The sequence below is a fragment of the Camelus ferus genome, chromosome 3, assembly GCF_009834535.1.
Source record: "Camelus ferus isolate YT-003-E chromosome 3, BCGSAC_Cfer_1.0, whole genome shotgun sequence".
Lineage (NCBI taxonomy): Eukaryota > Metazoa > Chordata > Mammalia > Artiodactyla > Camelidae > Camelus > Camelus ferus.
In genome coordinates this window covers 59,356,099-59,366,662 of record NC_045698.1, presented here as the reverse complement: position 1 = coordinate 59,366,662, position 10,564 = coordinate 59,356,099, and positions in this window count along the sequence as shown.

Sequence of the window (10,564 nt, the reverse complement as noted above, 5' to 3'; positions counted from 1 at the left end):
TCTCCTCCAAGTCTTTAATCAGCAACGCTTCAAGGGAGAACTTAGTCAGAACACTTGTCCTGGACACTTGAGAAGGGCCACGTGCAAAGCACTTGGCAGCGATGATGTCACCATGTTGGGGCCACCAGCTCTTTCTCTTGGAGATTCCTGGCCCCCCCCCATTTCTGCTCTCTACAGGAGATGCCTTTACTGACCTCTCATCTGACCTCTGGGGATAAAAACCTATACATCTGTATCCCTTTCACCAAGATTCTCCCCTCTGCTATTCCAGGAAACAAATTCATGCCACAATAATAATAATAATTTTAATAAGAGCTGACACTATCCGAGTGCTTACTACATGCCAGACTTGAAGTGCTTTACATGCACTGACCCAGTGAATCCTCACAGCAACTTTGTGAGGTAGGCATTGTCATTAAACCTTTTTCACAGATGAGAAAAACTGAGGCACAGAGTGTAACTTGCCACAAAGTCACCCAGTTGATAAATCAGGAAACCAGGACTGGAACGAGATGATCTGAGTCTATGAGTCTTCACCTGTAAATGCTGGGAGTTAAAGCACTGACCCATTCTAGAGCGCCTGCCCCTCCCCTGACCCGGGGAATGAGGTTTATACTAAAGGGAAGGCTCGTAGGTATTATATTGGATCAGGGTGGAGCTTTATAAGCCAGTGGAATTATAAGCAAATCCCTGTCATTCCTTCATGAACCAGACAGAGACCCATGCTGCCGTGAACTAGGTAATTCTAAGAACACTTTCTGAAGTTCATTTAAAAATTGAATCTAGGAGATACAAAATAAATGTTACAAATATAGTTCTTTTCAAGTAGTTAAGTCCCGGAACCCGTATAACTGGAATAAAAGAGAAACAGGAAACTATCCAAGATACTCTACAGGACTTGAAGGGGAAATCCGTATGGCAAATGTACTTATTCAAGGCAACTGTTTAGGCAAAGCCTGTGTCAGCTTCGGTCTTTGTGACAAGGCATGGACAACTAGTAAAAGTAGTTAAAGTGTCAAATATGGTGCACAATGAAAATCAAAAAGGGGAAAATGCGAGAGTCAATGTTTGGACAATTGATATAAAAAAATATGGGTACAATATGGCAGAAGGTGAAAGAAGGTGGCTTCCCCTACAAATGCAATATGCTCAATGAAAGAATGTTTTATCTGGGCATGTCAACAGTCAGCCTAATCTGAAAACCCAACCATCAAGTGCCAGATGAGGAATGCAAAAATGCCAAGAAACATATCAAGAGGTAAAGAGAGCCAATAAAAAAACTTCCATCTTGTGGCAGTTTTATGAAAAGGATTTACATAGAAATCAAGGGCTAATAATGAGGGTATACAAATTACTGTGGAAAATGATGATTAGTGATAATAATTGTTCGAGAAAACATGTGTGTCACCTGCCTCTAAATGGTAATTTATGTTTGACTAATGAATAATTCAAGTCCCTGGGCTTAGGACAGACTGCTGTTGCTGCTAACTAGTTTCCTAGTGGGGCCAAGGGGAGAGGGCTGCAACTGATCAGACCCCCAGAAATACCCCCACTCACAAGCAATTCCTTCATTGCCACTCACTGCCTGGTCATGCTGACTGAGGCCCCAACGTCTCTTTCTCTCTCTCTCCAACCCCTTTCCCACCCCAGTTTGTTCACCTTGTTCACCTTCAGAGACTGAATAATCAAATGGCTTATAACCCCCAAATGTCTAGACACTTTAGTGCACATAACGTGTGAGACTTTGAAAGAAAACACACAAAGGAATAATCTGCTTGGCAGATCAGAGGGAGACATTGTCTAAATGGTGACCACAGTATTCAGAAAGATGTTTCATTCTGTTTCTCTGCAAACTCACATTCTGAACAATAAAATGCATCAGGAGCACTGTTAGAGATACTATTTTAAGGTTAAAAAAGGCATTAATGGAACAGAGAAGTTACTATCATCCATCTTCCCAAATGAGAAGTGTCATGGTATCACCCTCCAAAGAAAAGAGCTATTATTAAAGAAAGGGAACTAGGCCTGCTATAGACTGGAAGTTTATATGTTGGAACCTAATCCTCAATGTGATGGAATTTGGAGATGTTGCCTTCAGGAGGTGATTAGGCCATGAGGACAGAACTCTCAAGAATGGGATTAGCACCCAAAGCCCAGAGAGATCCCCCACCCCTTGGCCTTGTAAGGTTATCGCGAAAAGACCACAGCCCGTGAATCATAATGTGATCCTTCACCTGACACTGATCTGCCTTGATCTTCGACTTCCCAGCCTCCAGAACAGTGAGAAATAAGTTTCTGTCGTGTATAAGCCACTCAGTCTATGGTATTTTGTTATAACAGCCTGAAGTGCCCAAGACAAGGCTCAAGGTTATGACTTTAAATATGTTTGGTAAGTTTCCGCCCTTCTTATTGTCCTTGATGAAGAGTTTATATGACATTTTTAATTAAATACACACAATCACAAATCGAGTTAGTAAAAGTCAGCTATTAATTCTCCATAGTATATCTTTATTAAAGGTAAGTTGTAGAAATTTTTAGATAGGATTTCCTTTTGTTTATCTGTTTTGTGATGGGTTTTTTTTGGTTTGTTTCAGGAGAAGCAATTTTTTTTTTTTACAACATTTCCTGTATCTTCTGGATTTCCAGAAGAAAAAAAGCAAAAATTAAAAGGAAGAAGAGGAGGAAAGTCAGAAAGAGGATGATGAGGAGGAAGGGGAAAGGAAGGAAAGAAGGGAGGAAGGAAGGAAGAGAGGGTGGAAAAGGAAAAGGAAGAAAATAAGAAAGGAACGTACTGAAAGTATCCTCTCTTCAAATCTTAAAAGCATAGTGGAAACTTTTACTTGGTTTTTAAAAATGTATGTAGTCTTACCTGTTAGATCTTACAGAAAAATCCTTTTGTTGTTCAATGCTAAGTTCTCAAAGTTTACAAATAAGCAAAGTAAGCAGTATCCCAGGCAGCATGGTTTCAAGGACACTAGCTTTAAAAACAACTTTTTCCTTTCTGGTTTGGAAAATCCATATTAGGCAGCTTTTCCTTTACTTCCTAATTGGATATAATGTAAATATCTCTAGATGATAGCAAATTGAAATCTTTCACACTTTAGTATGAAACTGACTCAGATAATTTTTCTACAAATGATTGAAGAACATGGAAAGCCTGATACAAAGGATGTCTAAAGAAGGGAGAAGTGAAAGCAAAAGGAGAAAGGACAGGATGCACTGCAGTTAGTTTTCCCTGCAGTTTTGTAGTTTTGCCTAAAAGGATGGTAACTATCAAGGTACCAGTTTACCTGCCAGGGAAGGAACCATATCAATTGTCTTTGGTAGCATAGCACCAAGCTTGGAATAGCCATTCTATGGATGGTTGCTGAAACAATGAATAAATGAAATGCAGGCAGCTAAAGGTTAATAATATTCTTGATATTTGGTGTAGTCTATACACAACATGAAATTGACTTCCGGAGACGTTGCATATAGAGCAAGTATTCTTTCCAATTAGCTACTCCTCTACACTAACTTCTAAACCAGGTTCTGCCTTCCCCCTCACCATTTCTGGTGAGCATTGAAATGTACTGTTATTTGAAAAGCAAACCAGAACAGGCACTTTTTTGTGGATATTATAGTGAAGAATGGCCAATGATAGAGATGTCCAAAAGATGATCCACATTACAGAAAAACATTTAATCGTTTATTCAGTATCTATTGAGTTATCTGTTATGTGGCAAGTAAAGGAGTCAAATTCTCTTGACCTCTTGGAGTGTATAGTCTAGTAAAGTGAAGTAGACCAAAAAGGGGAGGAGGAGTGTTGGTGAACAATTACAGAAACAAAGCTCTTTCAGAATGTTTCAGACTCTGTTTTAAAAGTATGAATGTGGCAGAGAAAGACTGATAGGGCAGGTCTGGCCTGGGAGTGTTTCCTGAGAATGCAGTGAGGAGATCGGAGCCATCTTCATTTCTGGGCAACTGGTTCCAGGCTTAGGGAACAGCAATTGTGAAGACAATGAGCAAAGTGTTCTGGGGACAGAAAGGTGAATGTGGTTTCAACATGAGGAAAGCAGTCTTCTTTCTCACACAAGCCTCATAATTTAAATTGTCATTGAATGCTCTTTTAAAATTAGTGTCTAAGAGTTAGAAACTGGTCTTCCGAAGTGTCTAATTTCTAAATGTCTTGGCCATTTTTTGTTTCAGCAGTCTTAAGTTCCAGAGATGTCTGTTCCAATTCTTTTTCTACTGGGCTTTCTCCATAAGTGAGGAGTTTAAGCATAAAGACAGCCAGACTTAGAAAGGTGAGCCTATGAGGTATGACTACGCAGCCATCACTTGAAGTTCGATGGCAAAAGCAAGCCTGTTCCCTGCAAATACGTTCATTAGAATTTACATCTGACCTGGGAAGCTTGAAGGGACTGTGGCCTATGATTTGGACATTACCACATTTATAATCGTCAGTGCATCAGCATGAATTCATTTTATCATGTGACCCAATCATTGCCTTGGAAAGCAAAGAGTAGTAACCTAAAAGATTAGAAGAAAGGAGAACTAAGTTTAGTTGATGGAGAAAAACTGGACAGTCTCAATACATGATGACAAAGTTCTTTTACATTCAAAATTTCAGCCATTCTAAATAGTGGTTCTAGAGTATTTTTCTCAAGAAAGTATTAATGTTACAAGAGCATATGTAAGATGACAAAACAAATGAACATTTTTCCCTAGAGCTATAATAAATTGCATTGTCCTTGGGTGTGTGCTGTGTGTTCACTGCTGATTGTGTCTTACAAGACTTTGTGATTTCCTTAATTTTAAAAGTGGTTGCAGTACTACATACATTACAATGGTATCTTTAAAATGTTAATTTTTAATATTAGGGTATCATCTATTTTAGCTTAATGTTAACTTAATAGTAAATCTATTGTAACTGTGAAGCGACATCTTAAAAAATAATTCCCATTGTAGGCTTTCTTTAAAATTGCACATATTGTTCTGAATATCTGCAGTAGCTGGAAATAGTATTTAAATTGGCATATCAGAAGATGATATTTCTTTGACTTTTTTTTCAATTTTTTTTTCAAAAATACCACTGGAAGTAACAATAAACTAATAAAGCTCATTTTCTTGTGTCTCAGAAATAGATTCCAAAGGTAGACATATAGGAAGAAGTGGAGGGGGAAAAGGATAAGGAGAAGGAAAAAAGGATGAGAAAGAGATAGAGAAGGAGAAGGAAAAGAAGAGAAGAAAAAGAATCCAAATATATTGTAGGAAGTGACTTTATTCAAACAAGTACATATTCTCCCCCAGAGGAATGCTTTGCATGCATATTTTGACACATTTATTTTAAAATTTACTTTATTATCACATGTCATAATGTATAGTCTGAATCTCTGTAATTTTTATCTCATTTGTCTTAAATGAGATACATAAAATACAAAGATATATTAAATTAAAAAATCTTTGAATACAAAGATTCTCCATATCAGAACTAATAAAATTAAAAGTAATTTTTTAACAACATTTCATTAAACTATGTCTTGATTTTCTCACTATGTTGGTATTATCACTAACAACCTTTGAAGGACTAACTCCTTTATAACCTTTATTTCTGGTACTTGGTTTCCCTCTTTGTGTCATTTTGTTTAATCTTCCACAATTCTAACCTCACGTTTTAAAAATAAAGCACCAAAGAGAGTAGCAAAATACTTTTTGGTGTTCCTTGCAGAAGTCTGAGGAACGTGGAAGAAGAGATAGTACCAGGATTAACATCACACAGGATTTGACTCTGTCCATGAGAAGAGCACTGAATGGGGTGGGAACACCAGCCTGTTTCAAGCTTTCTGCACTGAAGTCAGATCCACTTAGCTGCCCACAGCTTCTACTCTTTCTAAATCACAGCTTTCCCTCTTAGTGGGCACCGAGAACCATACGTGGGAGGGTACTGGAGACTACTGGAGAGTACTGGGGGAACATGGCCTGCTGACATCTGCTGACAACTTCCACTTAGAGATCTAGTACATGTGTTCAGACTCTGCCTCTGCCGCTCTCGAGCTCTGTAACTTTGTAATAGTCATTCAGGGTCTCTGCACTGCAGTTTTCAAATTGGAAGGAAGGGAGATAGAGCGAGGAGGAAAAACTATGTGACGTGGTTGTTGTGAGACTTCATGAGAGAAAAAAAGATAAAGCATTTTGCTCAAATCCTAGTGCTTTCAATTTATTAAATAAATGGTAAATATAGTATTTAGCTCAGAAGCCAAATACTTTCCACATATGTTTTTGAAAAAAAAAAACAGAAATAAAAATTAAGTAAAAATAAAGGTTTTCCATCAGCAGAAAGAGATGGGCAGGTAGATCCTGTCTTATGTATAGATTCGTAGTTCAACTTAACCTTAAAAAAAAAGATTTATGATTTTGGGGGGACAGGTGCGAGGAAACGAGATAAATGGAGCACAGGAAATCACTTTTTAGAAGAATAAGATCCTTAATTTCATCGGCAGCAGATGGGGAAACCGAGGCCGGAAGTTTATCACTGGCCCACGCTCACGGTAGCGGCAGAACGGCGCTCTTCAGGGCCTGCCTAGCCTGTGGCTGGAGACCCGCCCCGCCTTTCTCCACCCAGGTGTCCCCGTCCGGAAGAGCACGAAGTCCTCAGCGCCCCGCCCAAGCTCCAAAGTCAGATCTGCCCCGAGGCTGAGCCCAAAGCTCAGCGTCCCCGACCCCGGGGCGTCCTAAAAGTGTCTTGGAACTGCACTGTGGAGCTCCACTCCGGATGCTCTACCGGAGCAGCTCCAGGGATGGGCTGACCAGAGCACGCAGAGGAAATGGAACAGGACCAGGGAGTGCGGGTGGCAGCGTCAGGAAGGGGGTGAACTGCGCGCAGGAAGTTTCGAGGCGGCTCCCACGGGTTCCTAAGGTGCCCTTCTCCCAGTCTGAGCGGCCACTCGGTATCCAAGCTCATTTAAGAGTTCCGGGACAGGAATCTAAGTTCCTGTGGTTTGTCTCAACTTTTCCTCGAACTGCACGGAGGATCAGCAAAACAGATCGTATTACTACGCAGATTATCATCGCCCTCGCCGTCATTCAGAATGGAATGAGACGATGAGGGTAAAGTAGGTAGTGAAAAATTCACTTTCATACCTCGGGTCCCACGCCTCAGTCTCCTGGCCGGTCCTCGTCCCTACTCCACCCAGGCACTAAAATTGCAATTTGAGAAAAAGAAAAAAAAATAGGAAAAACAAAAACAAAAACCACAGAGAGAGAAAATAGACCGCAAGGCTTTTAAGGCTCTTTTAAATATAGAGAATAGCTTAAATAGTTCAAATTTATTTTTTAAATAACTCCACACAAAAACCTGTAACTCCAGCCAAGAAAGAAACGTCAATGGCCGGGATTGGGGAGGAAAATCCAGCACCACCCCTGCGTAAAGCCCCGGTGGGGCTGCTGCTCAGGGCCCCGGGTCGCAAGCCGGCTCTTTGACCCTGGGGCTCGCCAGGCCTTGGGCGCCATGAACCTGCAAAAACCGTCTCCACCTATTATCCCGGACTCCAGACTTCACATCCCCGCCTCAAATTTCCCAGATAACCTGTTTGGGGGAGATTGTCGCTCCGGTTCCCAGCAGGATGGCGTGAGGAGTTGCGGAGGAGGGAATTGCCCGGCCTTTGAGTCTTTCTCCCCCCACCAGCGGTCGGGGCCGACGGAGGTGGTTCGGGGTGAAGGGTGAAGGGTAAGATGATGGCCACTCTCTGGTCAGATTCTCAGAGGTTCCAGGGGCCAACCATTGAAGTCCATTCTTTCCTAAATCTTATTGGGAAAAGATCCTGAACATGAACTCTTTGAGAAGAGGGCGACTCCTTCAACAGCAGTGCTAGGCTGCTGGGTATTTTAAACCGGGAAATAAACCCTGTTGCCGCTGCTCTGGTGATGTATCCCTGGGGTAGGGTCTGGGATATTGGCCTGGGGTGCCAGGGCCACGCCGAGCGCCCGAACCTCGCTGTTTTGACTCTGTAAGACAACGTGAGGCTGTTCCTCATCAGCGCCTACTTAGAAGTTGGCTGAGGAAGGCTCCCGCGAGCACCACTAACCAAGGTGAATCTGGTACGCTTGGGCCTGAGACGGGGTCCCTGGGGGCCTAGTGAGTTCTGGTATGTGCTCGGGTCCCAGCTTACAGTGAGAAGGGGAGCACTCACTTTACTTCTGATGACAGGTAGAAAAGGGCTGCTAGGTGGCCAAAGCTAAGTCCCCAAATTTACAAGAGCCCAAACCAGGCAAGACTGTTTTGGAGACGGCTCGAAGCTAGGTATAGCCCTCCAACTTCGGTGCCAGGTGTGCGGTCGCCTGGCCAGCAGACGGTACCTCGGCTCTGTGCGCCCCAAGTGGTGCTAAGAGTGATTCGCGCCACTTCCCGGGGGCACAGAGATTAGGCAGGTGGGGCAGGAACCCGATTCAGTCCTTGCTTGGGGCGATACAAGTTTTGTTCTAATTTGGTTCCGAATTTGATGTTTTTTTCTACCACCCCCTACCCTTCGCCCCGAGTTACAGGGAACTCCTGCAGCATGGTGGAGAGGAGGTCGAGAAAATGCCTAGCAGCCGACGCACCGTTGCTGTGTGGGTCACGTCTGGGCGTTTTGAAGTTGAGAATTGTTTTGTTTCCTGGTTACCGCACTGAAGAGATCATTTCTTAAACGATTACAATTCGTTTTTAATCTATTAAAATCTATTAATTTATTGTGTTATTTTTGTTATAACATATATGTTATATTTGGGATTAACATGACTGTATTTCACTTAAGCAACTCTCAATCCTTCCTCCCTGTTCTGCAATGAATTCTTCGGCCCCCAACGGTTCACTTTCATCGCGCATTTCTCTCCCTCCTAGGGTACAGTTCCCCCGGACATCACACTCACCCCTCCGCACTGCAATCTGACAGCTTTGCTCCGAAGGTAGCCACTCCTGCACCCTGTGACTGACCTCCGACTCTGGCCGGTCCCACTCATAAGGACAAATTCACAGGAGACCCTCAACGTCTCTGACCGAGAAAGGAGGGGATGGGAGCTCCCTCTCTCTGCGGAGCTGAAACCCACAATTACCAAAGTCCACTCGGAAAGCCGGCCACAGCCCTGCGGGATGAGGCCTTGGTCCTTCCATAGCTTCCTGGCCTCTGCGACTTACTTTCAGGACATTTCCGAAGGCGCAAAGGGGAGAGGGGAAAGTTCAGAGAAATAAACACTGTCCCTTTCCCCACCTAGTGCCCAGTTTTCCTCTTTCTTCCCCCTCGGTCCAAACTTTATCCAGGAACGATTGTCTCTCTGGGCTCGCTGTCCCTCCCCGACGCTGCTGTCCGCTGACATAGGGTGCCAGACATAGACGCGCTTCCTGCGGTACGTGCCCGCGCAACCCGACTACTGCGCTCCAGGCGCGGATCCTCAGTCCCGGGCGGTGTGAAACCAGCCCCAAGCGGATTGTGCTCACGGTTTGGAGAGAGGAAATGGCTGGGGTTCCCCACATCCGCCCTCCAGCCCTTAAGGACAGACTGGGATATCCGATGAACAGCCTGGGGCAGAGGGAGGGAGGACCAGTGACCGGGGGAGGAGATCATCTCCACGCTCCCGCTCAGAGTGACTCCGAATTCGGGGGAAGAGGACCTCGGGGGAAAGGAGACTAAGAAAACCTCAAATGCCTTGAGGACAGGACCCAGGAGGAAGGGCCCACGCAGGCACCGTGGTCGGCGACTTGAGCTTAGTCACTGCGAAATGGCGGGACCATGAGCTCCGAGGCGGAGGGGTTTTACTGGGGCCTCTGCAGCTTCTGTGTTCTGCTACGGTGTGTGCAGAGTGGGAAAACAGAATATGCAGAATTCTATTTATTCAGAAAAGGGCATTCGGTCTGAATTTCTATGGCCCATGTTTTGCTTTTGACGCATGCAGTTTGGGGATGATCTTTTCCAAAACAGCTAATGCACCAGTTTAGTTAACTGGTAAAATAAATGGAGGGGGTGGGGGGAACAGGTCATTTTATCCTGCTGGACCTTTTCTTTATTTTATTATGTGAAAAGGCTCGAGTGTGTTATTGTTATTAGTATTTTTGTGGTGTTGTCTTATTTGCCTGAGGGGTGTGAACTCGGAGAAATATGGGCTGTTCAACACATCATTTGTTCTCTTGCTTTTTTCTTGTTAAGCCAACTGAGCGTCTTCTTTTATTTTTATTCTTGAAAGCAAAAATAGGTCATAGGAGTACTGATGAACTTTGTTTACAGAAGCGCATTCTGACTCCTTTTCCTGACTGGCTGAGGACCCCCAGAGCTTTGAAAGCCCTGCTTTCCTCTAGGTTCAGAAACCACTTGGAGCCCACTTCTCAAATTCCTTACACGGGCTCTCCCTCCCCCACCGAAAAGAACGGTAAATAACTATTTGTGTGTGGGTGGGTGGGTGTGTGTGTGTGAGCGTGTGTGTTTTCAACTGCCTTGGGATTAGATTTCAGATATACCAGAAGAGCTAAGGCGCTCTCTCGACATCACTTGCCAACGGCCTTTTCTCCTTTAATTCGAGGACCAATGTCCATCCTTGCCGCTGGATTCGGAGG